The sequence below is a fragment of the Corvus kubaryi genome, unplaced genomic scaffold (assembly GCF_017639235.1).
Source record: "Corvus kubaryi isolate FWS band 111438036 unplaced genomic scaffold, C.kubaryi_AGA036_p1.0 133, whole genome shotgun sequence".
NCBI lineage: Eukaryota > Metazoa > Chordata > Aves > Passeriformes > Corvidae > Corvus > Corvus kubaryi.
Genome location: NW_024580667.1, coordinates 5,720,984 through 5,738,799, shown reverse-complemented (window position 1 = coordinate 5,738,799; position 17,816 = coordinate 5,720,984). Strand labels below are relative to the sequence as shown.

Genomic DNA, 17,816 nt, shown 5'->3' with positions numbered 1-17,816 from the left:
TATAGAAAATGCACAAAATCCAAAAATAAAGATATGTATTTATTTCTATCTACATTTGTGTACATGTACTTTGTATATTTGTGTCTACCCCAATTTTGGTCTCTTTCCTTTGCTCTAACCAAGCAGTTTATTTTAAAATGGATGTTGTTTTGGTTTTTTTTAACACATAGTGATTTGTTTCTCACAGCAAAATTATTCCATGTACTTTTTTGTAAAAAGTAAATAATTCAACTTGCAATATGAAAGGAGAAAAAGATAAAATGTCTATTAAAATTAATAACACACTAAAAAATGAATATGAAATACTTTTATGACCCCACATAGAGCTACCTCATTCTGCTTTCAGCCTGCCTATGATTTGGTAAATTTCTATATATTTACATTTATAGACAATGACTACTGGAATATGCATAAAACACATTTATTGTTCTACAGATGGCAAGATTACACCAACAATTTATATCATTTAAGTGCCTTGCATCAGTAAAATGGGATTTAAATTTGCCATAAAATATTTTAAAGCTCAGATTAATAGTTTTTACTGGTGTAAACAAGTTTCTAAATCTATCTACCATTTTATTGCCAAAGGCTTCTTAACAATTTTATAGTAAAATGTCTACATGCTGTGTTGAAGAAATACTTTTACAGTAAAAAGAAAATATGGGACAGCTGATTTAGGAAAAAAGCAGCAACTATCAAAAAATCTTTTTAATCTTGTACACAAAGGAAATTTTACATTGCCAGTGTTACCATAAAACACTGTTCTCTTGCCAGTATAAAATGAATGCTTAAGATTATGTATTTCCCTGGAATTTCCCAGGAAATTTGCCTGGAATTGCCATACACATTTTAATGATCTGCTACTTCATAGATGGAAAGCAGATGTATATTTATCAGCAGAATACATATATAATTTTTACTTTTTTTTTCATTTCTAGGCCTTATTGGATTGTTACAGAGGCATAGAACTAGGATAACTAACAAAATGCCCATGGAATTGCTAAGAGTATTATTTTTCTTGAAAGCACCATTTTATCAGACAGAATGTGAAAGAGGAACATCACAGGCAATTTCCAAACACATTTATAGTCATTAATATAGTTCCACATTTCAATGTTGAGTATTTGATAAACATTTTGACAGAGGAGAAATGTAAAAGTTGAAAAAAGAAGAAAATTAATCTCTTTCCTCAAAAATTTCTTATATCAAGGCTGCCAGTCCCCAATATAGAGCCACTTTTGTGCAATATGTCATGCTATTATTCCTTTAGAACTTTCCACGACCCACTTCTTGTCCAGTGCAGGTCATTTAAAATAATCTCACATGAGTTAAAATTAAATAAAATGAAATGTATGTATGAGATAACATTTATTTTCTGTGGAATTTGAAAAAACAATTGACTGCTAATACTCAATCCTACATTAGTAGCCTAAGTCTATGCAGAGGTTTAATACTCTGTAAACCAGAGTCTGTTTCAAAATATGTTCACAGTCGTCAATTGTTCCTTTGTGATACTATACTTGTTTGCTGAAATATTTTCCTGATATATTTTATGCCAAAGACTTTCTCATCATTCCTTTCTCTATTTCCTTCTTTGAGCAACTGGATACAATTTATTTAAGGTCATAATACACAATTTTACTTTTATTAATGTATACACTGCACTGAACTATCAACTAATCCTCTTCTAAGTTCAACAAGGAAACTTGCAGGAAGATGGACACACTCTACTATTACTGTGCACAACAATTCTCTGTGTTCCACCTCCAGTAACAATCCTATTCTCACCATCAGCAGGTGTCAATAAAAGCAGTACCTGTACAAAGTTTCTAAGAGACTGACTACAATTCTTATTCTTTAGAAGAATTGTTTTCAATTAAAATCCAGTTTCATTAAGGAGATGACATTAATTCCATATTTTTTGCAGCTTTTTCAATCCATAGACCTTGAGGTGAAAGCATTTGTAATTGCTCCCGAGTTTGCCAGGCTATGGCAATAGAAGCAAGTTTTCAAGCCAAGTAAACAGCAAGAAAGTTATTTTTATAGGCCTGGTGAGATAAAGCAGCAGAAATTCTTCCCATTGGAGTCCTTGTCCAAATCATTGTTCTTCTAGATGGACAAGTAATAAGTGCCTTCCTTCTCCGTGCTGTACCTGATGACAAGCAGGAATGTTGCTTAGTCAAGGACTGAACTTGGAATGGTGGCAATATTGTTGAAAAAATAGATCTTGGCCTTCTCTCTTCCACAGGCTCAAAAAGATAAGAGCTTTCAACATCCCTAGCAGTGTCTATATGCCAGTGGAAGGAGTTAGAGTCTCCTGCTGTATTCTCATTATTACTCATTTCTGTTTCTTGGAACAGAGGAGGCTCAAGTGAGTTGAGCAGTAGCAGCTGATGACAGAGTTTTAGGGCCATGCTGAACACAGCTCAGCCCAGTTTGGTCAAACTACTTCTAGAAATCAGTTCTGGATCTTGAACTGCTCAATGCAAAGTGCCTCCAAGTCACACCTCACTCCCCCCTTCTCTACACACACACGTCCACACTCAGCTGGGCCTTTCTGGCACTGAACATTCACACATGGAACTCCAGACCTCCTCTGTCCTGAGGGGCTGAGTCCTTCAGGCTTCCTATTCACTCCTAAGTTAATGGAGATCTTTGTAAAGTGAACCATTTCCCTCGCTGTACAAGCCCCTTTTTTTGGGTTTTTTTTAACTCTCTCTGAGATGTAAATGAATTGCCAAGATAACCTTCTCCTTTTCATGCACGGTTATGAGGCTAGAGAACCAGAGCATTGCCATTAGCTTGATACTGTATTTTCCCATTTTACTTGGCATATTTTGCCTTACAAAATAGCAGCTTTCAAAAAGGCACCAGCTGTTCATCAGCCATGAAGTCTATCAGAACAGCAAATTGAACTGCTTGAAATCTAGGACTAAACACCTTAAGCAAATTATGTATTTGTACAACTTGCTTAGTAAGGAATCCATTCTTATTACTATTGCAGAACAGGAAATCAACTATAAGGAAAAAATTTGCACAGGACATTTAATATCAGAAGCTAATAGGGCAGTGAGTTTCAGGTTTAAATTTACATATAAATTTACATAGAAAATTCACACTGAATTTAATTTCTTTTAGCTGTAATGTGTATTAGTGCCTAAGTAATAATGCCCTGAAACAGAATACAGCAATGATTAGTTCATAAGTTATTACAATAATTCTAAGCTCACTGACTAAAAATTACTATACTGCTAACCTCTTAATGGGGGCTAGACATTGTACCAAGCAAAAAAAATGGGAAAACAATGCTTTGCAAGAGATGATTGCAAAAAATATTTTTCTGAAATGGAAGGAAAGGAAGAGACTGAAAAAGCATTATATTTTATGACTGAATCTATGATGTCCTCAGCTCCACCAAAAGATGCCAAAACCCACACCAAACTGATATTACAACAATCTATACACATATAAGAAAAGCTAATGAACTAAATAATATGCACATATTTGGACTTCCATGTACACATGGAAAAAGTTGTATCAAAGATGAGTTGAATGCTAAGAGAAGTGCTATTTTAAGATAATTATAAGAAGCATACCTGACAAGGGGATACAGACTGACTCAAAGTAAAATTAACATCCCAAATTCCCACAACTGAGAAAGTAACAACTATGCTCACATCTTAATGAATACATTTTGAATTTGAAATCAAGGGAACCTCTGCATCCATGGAGACTGAAGCTCAATAACTCTCCATCCTCCTGAGATCACTGGCAGATTTCCTTCTCAGAACCAGCAGTGTTAGAAGAAGAAATTACCAATTACAGCTATTTTTTGACAACGTCTATACTGATGGTTGGCACTTCCAGTGACCAGCTCAGTTGCCTAAATCACCTCATACAGTAACCTGGCTTATCAAAGTTCAGTTGGTTTTGAGAGCCCTATTAAAAAAAAAACATAAAAGTCAATCTTTTCCATTACCAGAATCAATGGGGAAGGAGATCATAGCATCATAGAATGTTTGTGTTGGAAGAGACCTTAAAAATCATCTCGTTCTATGGGCAGCGACACTTTTCACTAGACCAGATTGCTCAGAGCTCCATCCGTCCTGGCCTTGAACACTTCCAGGGGTGGGGCATCCACAGCTTCCCTGGGCAGCCTGTGCCAGGGCCTCAGCACCCCCACAGTAAGAAACTTCTGCCTAATATCCAATCTAAACCCACTCTCTTTCAGTTTGAGGCCATTTTCCCTTGTCCTGTAACCGCATGCTCCTGTAGAAAGTTTCCCTCTGTCTTCCCTGTAGGCTCCCCTCAGGTACCGAAAGGCCACAACTAGATTACCCCAAAGCCTTCTCCTCTCCAGCCTGAACAATCCCAATTCTCTCAGCCTTTCCTCATAGCAGAGGTGCTCCATCCCCCTGATCATCTTGGTGGCCTCCTCTAGACCCTCTCCAAGGTCCTTCCCGTGCTGGGACCCCAGAGCTGGACTCAGCACTGCAGGTGGGGTCTCACCTGAGCAGAGCAGGGGGGCTGAATCCCCTCCCTCACCTTCTGCCCACACTGCTGTAGATGCAGCCCAGGACACATTTGGCTTTCTGCACTGCAGAGAGATGGGCTGCTTCTGATAGCTGACACTGAATTAATGTAACAAAGGGCCAAATTAATCTTCAAAGGATTTTTCAGGAAAATCATTTACACTTACTTTGTCATCAACATTTTTGGAAAGCATGACTCAGCAAGTGACAGATTTCAATACAGCTCCTATTCATCATTTTTATGGGTCACTTTGCTGTGCAGATACATGCACATAATACATGAGGTGCCCGTGATGGAAAACAGTTTGGATCAAATCAATAGATGTATTTACAGTCCTTGGGCAATAGGACTGTTTTGGGTGATGCAAATCCAGGCTGCATCTGTCAAAAATAGACATTTCTCTTTTTTTCAGATTGTCCTTTCTCCTTCAGAGGCTGTCATATCCAGAACAAAATACTTAAGGTCAGTATCACTCAATAAAAAGTGTGAGAAAGTGCAATATTTCCAAGTGAGAAATGTACTGTTCTTAGATAATGAAGTCAAGAGAGATATCAGTGACTACTGCATTTTAAAAAAGTCAGTTATGTCTCATGGAGTTGTAATATGCAAACTCTTCTGCAGGCATATCATCACACTGAGATACCAGCCCAAAATCAGCCTCAAAATAGCAACAATTGCCATTTGTGACCCTTCAGGGAACTTAAGGAGATGTAAAATTTAAGATACTTTCAATTTCCAAATAGCTTCTGATATATCAGGTAGGCAGTTTAGTATCTGATCTGGACTAAATCTTGCTCTCAGAGATCTTAGTGAATGTAGTTCAGCTTAAATATTTAAGTAAATCTGTGCCATTCCCTTCTTTACCAAAGAAGTGCACGATTATCCCTGGACTCTGAATGTGTACAGCACTAAAAGGTTTAGTTCCTGAATTAATTGTATCTGCCCGTATAATGCTACAACAGTTAGCTGTAATTATTTTCTGCTGGTCTCACTGATTTGTTTTCAAGTGCTACATAAAGTCACAATAATGCCATAAATTCACAAATCCAATAGACTAGAACACACTTTGGGAGGCTTGGTGAGTGCTGATGATTTCTGCATATTCATAATGAAGTCAGTAACTGAAACCACACAATTACTTCCAGGAATTTACTCTAATGTAATTTAATTAGCCTATTAGTTTAATACTGGACTAATATTTCGATCCAACTGCCCTGGATTGAAAATTTGATGTGATGAGGTTCAAAATCTCCATCTGACATGCAACTTCAAACATGACAAAGTCTATATCAGTGAAATGCTGAATATCAGCTCGCTCAGAACTGACCAGGAAAAGGAAACGACCAGCACTGCCCGTGTTCCAGTGCTTCAACGAAAGAAGCAGAAACACTTGGTAAAAATAAACTTACAACCACCTATCAGAACCTAATGGTAGAATAGCAGCAGGGACCAATTACTACATTATTTCCACCAACTTTAAAGACTTCTGATAAATGTGGAAGCAAATATTCTACTATGCGCCTCTACTCGCAGCTCATGCTGGTATGAGCTAACTAAAAGTACTTCTTTACTTTAGAAGTAGTAACCAACTCCAATAATACCTCATTTTTTTGAATTTTTATGACCATACTAATGAGGTAATTTACATCTCAGCTACACCACCTACCATCAAGTTATTCAATCAGTGGAGGTAAAATGCTAATTAATTTGACTATCTTAGATCTTGCACCTACTGTGACTCTCTCATTCTGTAGGTCTAAAAATAGATTTTTAAGGAAGCATTTCTTCACAGTTTAAAAGACCAATACATAATTATCATTGGTACAAAACATGTAAAGGTAGAGATAATTCTAATAGAAAGCTGAAATTGTCAGGATTTCTGCTGAGAAAAACTTTTTCTCCTAAATTTTCTAGGAGTAAATTGCCTCTGATAAAACCTTTCTCTACTAGATTCTAGACACTTGCTTTTTTTAAATCAAACTTTTATTTTTGGTGTATCTCTGCAGTCTCAGGAGCCAGACAGTGTTATAATATGAAGAGAACATCTTAAATGTTCATAGCTTTTCTGAGAACAGAATTATATCTAAATCTAAAGGAACAATCTCTATAAGAGTTATCGCATTCTATTCCTTACTATGACTTACAAGAGCAGATAAACTTTGAAAACAGCCTCATTGCTAGTTGTTGCTCCAAGAAAAGTGAACTTTTAAGCCCTTGAGGTTTGCTCACAGATTACTGTCTCACATGAAACAATAATAGCTGCATTACAAATATTGACTTCTATGTGTGGCATGCTAGAGGTCTCTGCAGTCTGTCCCACACATTCCCTTAAGCAGTTACCCTACAAAAGTAATGCAAGCTCACTACATCACAAGCAATGTTTTTTAAAAATATAAACATCAATCTATATATATTTTTATTGACTTTATCTTATCTTTTACTAGAACCTCTTAAAAAGCAAAAATTAGAGCAGTCTGAACCCAGGCCGACACTTGAATTTCTCTGGGTCTGTGCAGTCTATCGCTGTCAAGCAGAAAGAAGCCTCTCCATCTGTGTGGGAAAGATGTTGTAAGTGTTTATTAGAGAATCATGAATCTATGAATCATGGAGTGAAAGTATGAAAACCTTTCTATACTGATTTCTCTACATTTTTGGCTGCTCAGTTTTGACCACCCAGCAGATCACCTCGTAAGGGAAAGAATTGCAACTACAAACAACCTGAAATACACTTTCTTTTGGCATATCCACATATTTGGACATGAGCCATTATTTCATCCTCTAACTTTTATACAGTAAAAGCTATCTCCTGAGGTTTCAACTTCAAAACTTGGGTAAGTAGCAATGACGTGTTTTTGAATTGTTGTATTCATCCTACAGTCACATTCTGCTGTGTAGGGCTCACACAGAACAAACCTGCTGCATTCATTTTTCTAGACTGCCAAAATCAAAGGTTTGAATGTTGGAACCAGTAATGGGAATACCCTGCCTACACTTAGATCTGTATGTAAACAGCAACACTGTGCCAGTGACCTTTTAAAAGCATCATTAAAAGCTCAGAAGCAGTGTGAGAGTGGTCTGGGAGCCTTTACAAACAGCAACAGCAGCACAAGTTTCAACTCACAAGAACAAGTCTTGCAGAAGTGGAGTGGGCAACATGTTTCAGAGATACATTGCCAACTTTGGGGCACTCGTGGTTCTAAAGGACTTGAGAGAGAGAGAAAAAATAGACAGATTTGGCAGAGAAAAGACAAAACTCTTGTCTCCACACTTGTGGAAACCAAACTCAATCCCTTGCAGGCATTTGGTTTTATTAAAGCAGAAACTAATAATTCACTGTTCAAAACAGACCTTCCCCTCTGGCTTATCTCCTGCTGTACAGATCCTGCTTGGAGCTCACATATTAGATATTTCCTCTCAAGATAGAAAATACTACATTTCAAATATATGGATGGATTAACAAGTCTCTTGACTCAGTGAACCAGTAATATACACTTAGAATTTTCTCCATGGAATAGACAACTGCTAATGAGAAAGTGCTTAAAGCAATAACAGCCTTTTAGACACTTTACATCAAAACTTAAGAATCACCTTCCTTCTTGACCTCTACATTCAACCTGAATATTTGAAGGCAAATATTTAGAATATTTACAAGACAAAGTAACTTTTGCAGTTCATTTTTCTGAACAATCTGAGATAATTTATCAGCCTAAATTATGCCACTGTAATACTGTTATGAATTAAGAAATACAAGCAAGCACAAAAGTAAAATATAGTAACAAATGTTTTAATTGTAAATTGTTACAATATTGTCAAAAGTTGAAGATATTAATAAATATTAATTGATAAAATTTTAAAATCTGGTTGTTTTCTCTGCATTTAGAACTAAAAATGTGCAAATGTACAAACAACTCATAATAACTGGAAGTGTTATTTAATTAATGAGTAATGAACATTAAATAAATTTTAATTTGACTTGAAAACTTCCCACTTTCACAGATGGCTCCTTCGAACTGTTAAAATTCTTTGTAAATTATCCTTTCTCAATCCCAGAGAAATATATAAATAATTACTGAGTTAATATTCACTACCTCCTTCCATGTGAAATGAGTAGTACTAATTTTTACTCCCCATCTCTCTCAAACAGCTTTAGTTGGAATTAGTTCAGTAGAAATATTTGCTGCAGGGAATCAATTTTATGACCCTTATGTTAGTTACTTTTATACAAATAGGTCTGCAGGTTCAACTAAGGTAGTCTCTACGATTACTGAGACTTTAGTTTTTCTTTAGTCTTCTAAGATTTCAGTTACAATGATTTTCATCTACCTTTACACCAGGAATTCAAATCAAGCAGCAAATTCATTTCTAAAAGGCCAAAGAAAAGTCTTCAGACAGTAATAGACACTGGGCCCTCCCTCCTACTGAGGGTAATGATTTAAGCAAGTGCCACAGATTGTCGCATTTACATAGTCATTCTTTATTCTGATTTAAATAGAAGAGGAAAAATGCGCATTACTTTTTCTATAGGCCAAACCATCTAAAATAGGTAGGGCTGTAGCCTAAAGTAAAAACATCCAGTAAACCTGTATAACTTAAACCAAGTAATTCCTGAGTTAATGGCATTTCTCAAACTTCAACACAGCATCTGTTTTCAAATCAAATCCTCAATCAACTAGCTTTATATACTTACTTGAAGCTCCTGATTCAGATGTTGAGAGTACTTGTATGTGTGGATTAATTTGTTACTCATTGTAATTATTTAATTTAATTATCATCTGCTGTTTCAGAAGCTGCACATACTGTCCATAGAAATCCAGTAGAAAAGAACAACTAGCTGCTTTAACCCATATTCTAGAGATGCAGAGCTATGAAGTTTTATTTGAATGCCACTCCAGCACTTTCAAATAGTATTCTGATCATGGGAACACAGCAATACTATTTTGGAGAAGCAGGGATATTCATATATTTTGTGGGAGCAGTAGTGCCCCTGCCAAAACAGTCTTAAAGATAGAGCTTCCTGTTATACAGATGGACAACCTTCATAGGAACTGAATGAATAATAAAGATCCCTTCTTTCTATTCCTTCTTCTTACACAGGGAAAACAGAGTGTTCTCACCAAGTCACATTTATCACTGAGGGAAAGAACAGTGAAGCAGCACCAGTTTTCTTGGCAGCTCTGAAAAATTGCAGGACGGGTTTAAAGGTTAGAAAAATTTACAGAACATCACTTGTAAGAGCCTGCAAACATAGTTGGAAAATTTATACTTAACGACATCTTTTGGAGAAATTCTTACTGTTCACTTTCAGGTTCCTCTCACTGTTATTTTAAAAAAAAACAACAACAAACACAAACATAAAAGAAACCCCACCCAACTTTAAGAGTGTACATACAACCATGTTTTATCTTGAGCCAAAAATCTAGCATTAGTTCCTAGCACTGACAGAAAGACAGGCAATAGAGTTCAAATATTACGTTTTCCTTTCAATAATGTTACTTTACTACCTGGTTCAATCTGTACTCTAGGCCATCAGTGAGAATTTTTTCTTAAAAAGAACTTTTTCAATGGACTTGCTGTGTTTAATGGTTGAGAAAAAAACCCTTTTGTTTTGATTCCTAAGGCCCAGGGGAGCAACATGAGTTATGGACTAAGGGAATTGGTAGTTTCATTATTCAAGGCCACTCTCTTCACATAACAGTTATTTTTCATAGATAAGACCACTTATCCAGATGAAACATCCCCTCTAATTACTTGGTTTAGATCTAACCTCCCGTTTTTGTTCCATGGCAGTTAGTGACAGCTCAGATGTCATTTTATGATCTACATTAGCTCCCTGCTATTATATCACAGAACTGATTATTCATCTGTAGGGACAAGAGGAGGGGGTTAGCAGCTGCTATATATTTATCAAAAAAGTCACTTGCATTTTTATATTTCTAATAATTTACCTTCCTTTTTCTATTTTTTTTTTTTTATGAGCTATACAAATATGCTCTGGTCTGAATTATTTGCCAAACTGCTTTTAGTTAGAGTGATTAATAATTACTACCTTCTCAAATTTGTTTTTCCTCCCACCAACCACGTTGCCATGGTTCTTTTACAGAATGATACTTTTTATACTACCAATTGTCATGAAAGCATATGATAGAAATTAAAAAATCATAGGGCATGATTCATAACTTCAGGTTACTCAGTTTGTGAGAACACAATCCAACTATCAGCCATGTATAGCAATATTCAGACTATAGTTTTGCTTAGGATTTATGAAAAATTAATGTACCACAGATATGAAAACAGTGTGCCACTGTCTTCAACTGCCAAGTTAGATAATTACAAAACATTCTTAATTATGCACTTTTTACTTTTAAATAAATACTGAAAAACTTAATAAGGGGGACACTGACACATAATTTAGATTCTAAGTTGGTTCTGCTCTTAGCCAAGTGCTATTTGTAACAAGATCTCTACATTATACCTGTGAATTGATATAATGCAGTTACCACAAAATGCAAATTCCTGCTAGAATAAACATGATGCAGTGTTTTTTGACAGGAAGGGTTACAAAGATTTGGGTGCTGTGATCTGTCTATATCAGCAGGCAATGAGACACAGAAGGAGGAGATGTAGAGCCAAGCAGGTGGTGTGAGGACTCAGCCTCCACTCCGTGTGACTGCCCATCCATGTTTTGCTTATGAGTGGTTCTGTTTCACTCCCATGAGCTTAAACACCCATCAGTGGTTGAAGAACATCAGATGAGCACGTGGGAGATATTCTCCAGTTAAATTACACCCAAAACAGATGGATTTCATCCATTCCACTGCTGTGTGATACAGATGGAGTAGTAAGTGGTGGCAATCAGGAGAGACACCCAAAAATCCACACTATTTCTGTGTACTGAGAGTTTTACACAGATGCATCTTTTCTTGTGGGTTCCCTTCAAGTAATTAAACTGAAGAAGGTAAGGTGCCAGGGAAGATGCATGACCTAGGGAAAATTAACACATCTTTTCTGAGATCTCTTACTGCTGTGCCTCTCTGTAAAAGAACTATAGGTTTAAAACAGACTGACAACTCCCACTGATGGGTTCTGCTTTTGCAGTCCCCAAAGCATGATTCCCAAGTTCTAAAGAACAACGATTTTGAGGGGAACTATTCCCTGAGCCAATATATCCTATACATATGAGAAGAAACATATCACTGAATTGGCAAGGGTGATACTTCTGATCTACATCTTACAAATCCATTAGAAGGCAAAATCATTTCTGTGTGAGAAGAGTTTGAGGAGTACCATAAAATTGTTTGGGTTGGACAGAACCTAAAAGATCATCTTGTTCCAACCCCCCTGCCATGAGCAGGCCCGCCTTCCACTAGACCAGGTTGCTCAAAATCCCATCCAACCTGGCCTTGGACACCTCCAGGGCAGGGACATCCACAGCTTCTCTGGGAAACCTGTGCCAGGGCCTCACAACTCTCACAGTGAAGAACTGTTTCCTTACCTGTTTCCTTAGCTAATCTAAATGTACTCTCTCTCCATTTACAGTCGTCACCCCTTGACTAACCACTACATGCCTTTGTCATAAGTCCCTCTGCAGCTCTCTTGTATCTCCCTTTACATACTGGAAGGCTGCTCGAGCCCCAGCTCTCTCAGTCTGTCCTCAGAGGGGAGGTGCTCCAGCCCTTGGACCATCTTCATGACCTCCTCTGGACTCTCTCCAGCATGTTCATATCCTTCTTATTTTGGGAACCCCGGAGCTGGGCTCAGCACTGCAGGTGGGGCCTCACCAGAGCAGAGGGGCAGAATCCCCTCCCTGGAACTGCTGCCCATGCTGCTGATGATGCAGCCCAGGACACATTTGTGGGCTGCAAATGCTCAGCGCTGGGTCTCATCCACCAACACCTCCAAGTCCTTCTCCTCAGAGCTGCTCTCAGTCCATGATCTGCCCAGCCTGTATTTGTGCTTGGGATTGCCCCGTGCCAGGTTCAGGACCTTGCTCTTGGCCTTTTGAACTTGATCAGGTTTGTGCAGGCAATTCTTAGAATTCATAATGAATTTGAAAAGCTGCCAGCTACTAATGAACAACAGTCTGATCTAGCTTGTGATATCTAAGTGTCACTAACAGAGTAAAACCCACAGAACTATTCAAATATACCTTAGATTACTTTTTTTAAGTAAAATATACATTTGCAAATACACTTCTGCATGCTATACCACCTCCAGTCTCACAAGTTTCTTCCTTTTGCTTTTATTAGACTGCCACAGGCTGGTCTAGACAAGACAAAATTAAATAAAAATATGTTAATACTTTCATAAGAGAAAAATGAATAAATTCCTGAGCAGACTGTGATCACAGAGTGTACTTTCTCCCTTTTTCCCTGGACTAGTTTTTAGCTGATCTCTTTTAATAGCGTTGATGATCCTTGTCAGGGTGAAATGCAATCGGAAATTTGCATCGGTAGAAGGAGAGCCAAAGCCGACAAGTCTCAACATCACTCTCCCTTACATCATCCAGTTCAAAACAGAACGATTTTCTACAATCATAGAATATGACACCTCACAGATCTGAAATGTCTTTACTGGAATTAATTCCAGGACTGTGCTATGGAAATGTTTCTACATGTAGCAGAATCAATGGAGTTTTTAATGACTGTGGAGAAATGCTCTCTACAGGCCAGCAGTGCCATCTGCCCAAACTGGTTCCTCAGGTAGACTGAAAAAGAAAGGACACTGAAAAAAACACAAATATTCTTAGACTTTAGATTGGCTTCTTTCATTATGACAGCTGGCAAAAAAAAAGAGTTTGAATCTGGGCAGTGACTGATGAAGTTGTAAGGTAAAGTTGGAGGCGTTCATTGTAAGCGGCGCTAAGATTAACTGGGTTATTTGAGTATTACTAACACTTAATATCCCTCCTCTGAAACACAGGCTTATCATCTACATACTTATAAGGGTTCCCCTGTTGACAAAGCTTTAGCAATCCTTCACAGCTGGAATGCATCCTTACCACCTATTCAGGCTTCACCAATTATCTATTTTCTCTTAACATACACAGAACTTAGAAAATAAACCTGGAGCTGGATACTCTCCCTCCATTGCAGTAGGGTTATTCTTATTTCTGCAAAGGTTCAGCACTGGATTTCAGAGCATTAAGGGCTTGGATTAGAAAAAATATCCAGATCAGCAAGCTATATGCTTTAAAAAAATCATTCATTTAAAAAGAAAATCAGAAATCATGTACCAATCTGTCCAAGTCGGAAAAAAACCCAGCCAAATATGAAAACACCCAACCTTCCCCCTCAGTATAAAAAAAACAAACTACCAATAACAACAACAAACAAACCAACAAACCACAACAACAACAAGAACAAAACAAAAAAACAAACCCCAAAAACCTGGACAGGAGAATGAGAAATAAATCTATCTTCAAGAAGTGTAACTGAACACTGAAAAAACAGACTGTCATCCATTCATCATTTGGAAACAGAAGCATGTGGAATTATCACAACAAAAGTTAAATTCAATATTTGAATCCGCTATTTGCAAAGTAATGGCACTATGCATTTATCCAACACAGGACACACCATCAGTACTAATAACCAGGGAGAAAAAGTGAGAAGTGAAATTGCTTCTCTGTCCCAAAACCTCTAAACATAATAACAATATTAAACAGTACTAGCACTATAAATAGCCACGTGTGTGGCAATTTTTCCTTTTTTACTATAATTTTCTTCATAGAAAAAATGAACTCACACATAAAAAGAAAATGTGATTACATTATTTTTCTTATTCAAACACTGTATTGACCTTTAAAGCACTGTATTGTATCATACAGTGGTATCAATTTGTGGCAGGCATTCTAGTGACCACAAGGACCAAAAAAACTAAGTCTAATTCAATTTAGAGACAGCTGTGTTTCAAATTGGGGGAACTAGTGTGTTTCTATGTAAAAAACAGGAAAAAACTATCCTCTTTTAAATTTAAAAATCTATTTCCTTTATTTCCTTTAATTTATGGGTCAATTCTTAGGTCTTCACTGAAATCCATTTCATACAATCATAGAATAAGCTGAGTTGGAAGGGACTCATGGGAATCATTGAGTCCAACTCCTGGCCCTGCACAGGACACCCCAAGAGTCACCCCATGTGCCTGAGAGCATTGTCCAAACACTTACTGAGCTCTGTCAGGCTTGGGGCTGTGACCACTGCCCTGGGGAGCCTGTTCCAGTGCCCAACCAGAAACCCAAACTGTCTACTGAAGAGTAAGGACTACAATAGGATTTGACTCTAAACTTCCAATTAGATTACTTCTTCTATTCAAACAAGGATATTTCTTTCACTGATATACAGTGATTAAAATAATTGAAATTAGACTAGAGCTTAAAATTATTGACTTTTTCAATATGGCTTTCAATATTGACTTATTCAATATTTTTATTTCCATAAACACCTTATTCATAATCTGGTAAATAGAAAAGTACAAGCTTAAATGATTTCAGCTATAACAGGTCAAAAGAGTTTTAAAAAGCTTGGGCAGCATAAAAATGGGTTTGATCCATTTAACTAATCAATTTCTACTCTGAATTTTAGGTTGAGAGAAAGAACACATCCCAAAATGATATGTAGTGAGATGGGTCTCAACAATGAAAAAATGCAAATTTGAAATATTTTATTAAAAACTTGAGTTAAACCAAATTATCTCTAAGCCTTTCAGATACATATCTCCAGATATGCTTTGATATTGAAATTTTGCACCTTATGTTGAGACATAGAAGTAGCAAAGCAAACTAAAGGTAAATGTAACTGGAAAATCCTGTGTTGTTCCCATTCATTAATCTAATCAGAATTAAGCATTATGCAAAAGACAAATGAAAGCAGATGCAATAATACTTAGTACAGCAAATTCTGAGCAAATTAAATGAGGATGGCGACACGATGCATGAGTTTGGGGTGGGGGCAGTACAGACCTAACTGTGGTATTTCTTTTTAGCTGATTTTCTATACTGAAAACAGAAGAGAGCAACTCTATGCTGACACCAAGACATGACCTACAGACAATTGTGTGGTGCTCCAGGTAGAACTTCTTGTTTTTTCAGAATTCTCTGCACTCTTCAGCAGAGGAGTAGCATCAACTGATGGCCAAAGTCTCAGGCCATCCATAAGCATCAGAACATGCACAGGCTCACAAACTCGGCCTGAATTCTGACACCCACAGCTCTCAACTCCCCTTTCCATGTGGTGTGAGCTGTCACCCTGCCACAGGCCTTGCGTTTCAGACAGATGCTCATGTATGAAATACAAAAGGCCGAGTCAACCTAAAGCATTTCCAAACCTCAAACACAAAACTGGAATCTGCAAGCAAATGTATTCATGGGGTACAGCAGGACATGTGCCAAGATGATCCCACCCTGTCCACTGTTCCTGGGGTGCCCCTCAGCCTCAGCTCCCTGGGTGCTCCCTTGCTGCCTGCAGGCTGGTGGTCATCGTGGCCACATGTCCACCATCAAGAACTGTGAGATGCTACACCTGGCTCATTTAAAATCCCCATCCTGCCAACTTTACCTCTGCTGTAGCCAATTTCTGATGTTTCAGAAGTCTGATCACTTGGATAAGACAGAGGAGTACTTTTGACATGCTGAGGATAAATTTGTACTGCATTTGATGATGAGATTCAGCTATAACTACCATACAAAAGCAGCGTTATTAGTATTTTAAATTAAATGTTGCTAATCCTCTTCATTCTAAGGGCCAGGAAGGAAGAAGACTCTAAGGTCAAAAAGAGATCAATGTATTCATTAAATCTGACTCACTGATGTAGCAGATGTACCAGGTGTCTATGCTTTTTAAATATTTATCAGCTTTTGAAGCAATTTCATGTTCTCACCTTCACAAGACTCTGTCTCCTGTTTTCACTAGTAAGATCTTCCAATGTTATATTGTTCTCATTACTGGGATATTCCATGCAAGATTAAATAATTCTCAGATGTAAATTTTTGGCCGCTAGCTCTTGATGCATGCTGGTCAGCAAAACTGAGGCATCATCACTAAATATTCTTTAGCGAGTAATCACATTTCTTCTCCAGTTTTTCTTTGGCAAACTAAGTTGATAGAGCTATTTAACATTCATGTGACAAGGCCTGCTTTTCCAGTCCTCTGTGCTTGTGGGAGATTTCTTTGATTTTCTTCCAATATTTCAGAACAATTTTAACCTTCAAGAACCAGACATATACACATTCTATTAACAGTACCACCAGCATTATTTGCTTTCTATTGGTGTCTGATCATTCTTCAGCAGTCAAGGACTGCATTGGTTCTCCTTCCTGCTGTCACACTGACAGTTCTACTGAGACATTCGCTAGGATAATCCCATTCACTTACATTAGAGCCCGAAAGCTCTCACACTCCAGAAATAAGTGCCTGACATGTAACCAGTAAATTCAGGAATAACAGTTCCATAATAGTAACCACATGTTATTTGCTAGTCAGAAATATTCATGTCATCTTTCAAATTCATCAATTAAAAAAATTTATTACATTTTCCATAGACATCTGAAGAGGTATACTTACTTCTTTACCTCCTTCATCTTACTAGAAAGGAATAATTCAAATTTTCAGGTCAAGAATTTCAATGCCCTGAACACTGCAGAAGTATTTTGTACTTTAATGTGTTTTTTTCAAGTTTTCACATTGACTTTGATTAAAATTTATAGGAAGAGTTCAAATGCACCTTGAGAACTTCACATACAATAGGAGTCAATAGTGTACTTCAAATCTAGCTTTCTCTTTTACCCCTTCAGAGTATTTTCAGATCAGAAAATGATACAAGGCAATGCATGATACTGTGGGATAAAAACTTACACTGTTCTTTTCAGGGTCTCAAATCTCTTTTAGTCTAGCTTTTATGTTTCTTACTAGCACCAGACACCTCCCAGCATACTCATGCAGCACCAAGATTTTGAAAACATTATGTTTCTCATCCCTACAGAAGTTCACATTCAGGATACTGCACTTCAAGGAAAGAGCAAACCTGAAGTCACACATGAACAATGATATTTAAATATTTTCAAGTGCTTACTGGTTTGGATTTTCTTCCCCCCATATGAACACATGTAAAATCAGCTGAGGAGACTCTTCTCCCTTCCCAGCATCTGTGACTGGAAGAGGTATTCCCCTAGCACTTTTATCACATATTTTTATTTGCAAAAATGTTCCTGCAGAAAAATACCATACCAGTCATTTCTACTCATAGAACCTGTTACCACTATATGTTATTAAAGGCAGCATTTGTTAGCT

The 17,816-nt window shown here is 37.2% G+C and overlaps 1 protein-coding gene across 1 annotated transcript in view; it reads right to left on the bottom strand.

Annotated features, from left to right (window-relative positions):
- The window catches only part of CFAP47 (cilia and flagella associated protein 47), a 270,533-nt gene that overhangs the window by 87,461 nt on the left and 165,256 nt on the right, over positions 1-17,816 (bottom strand). The gene's annotated exons all lie outside the window — the stretch shown is intronic.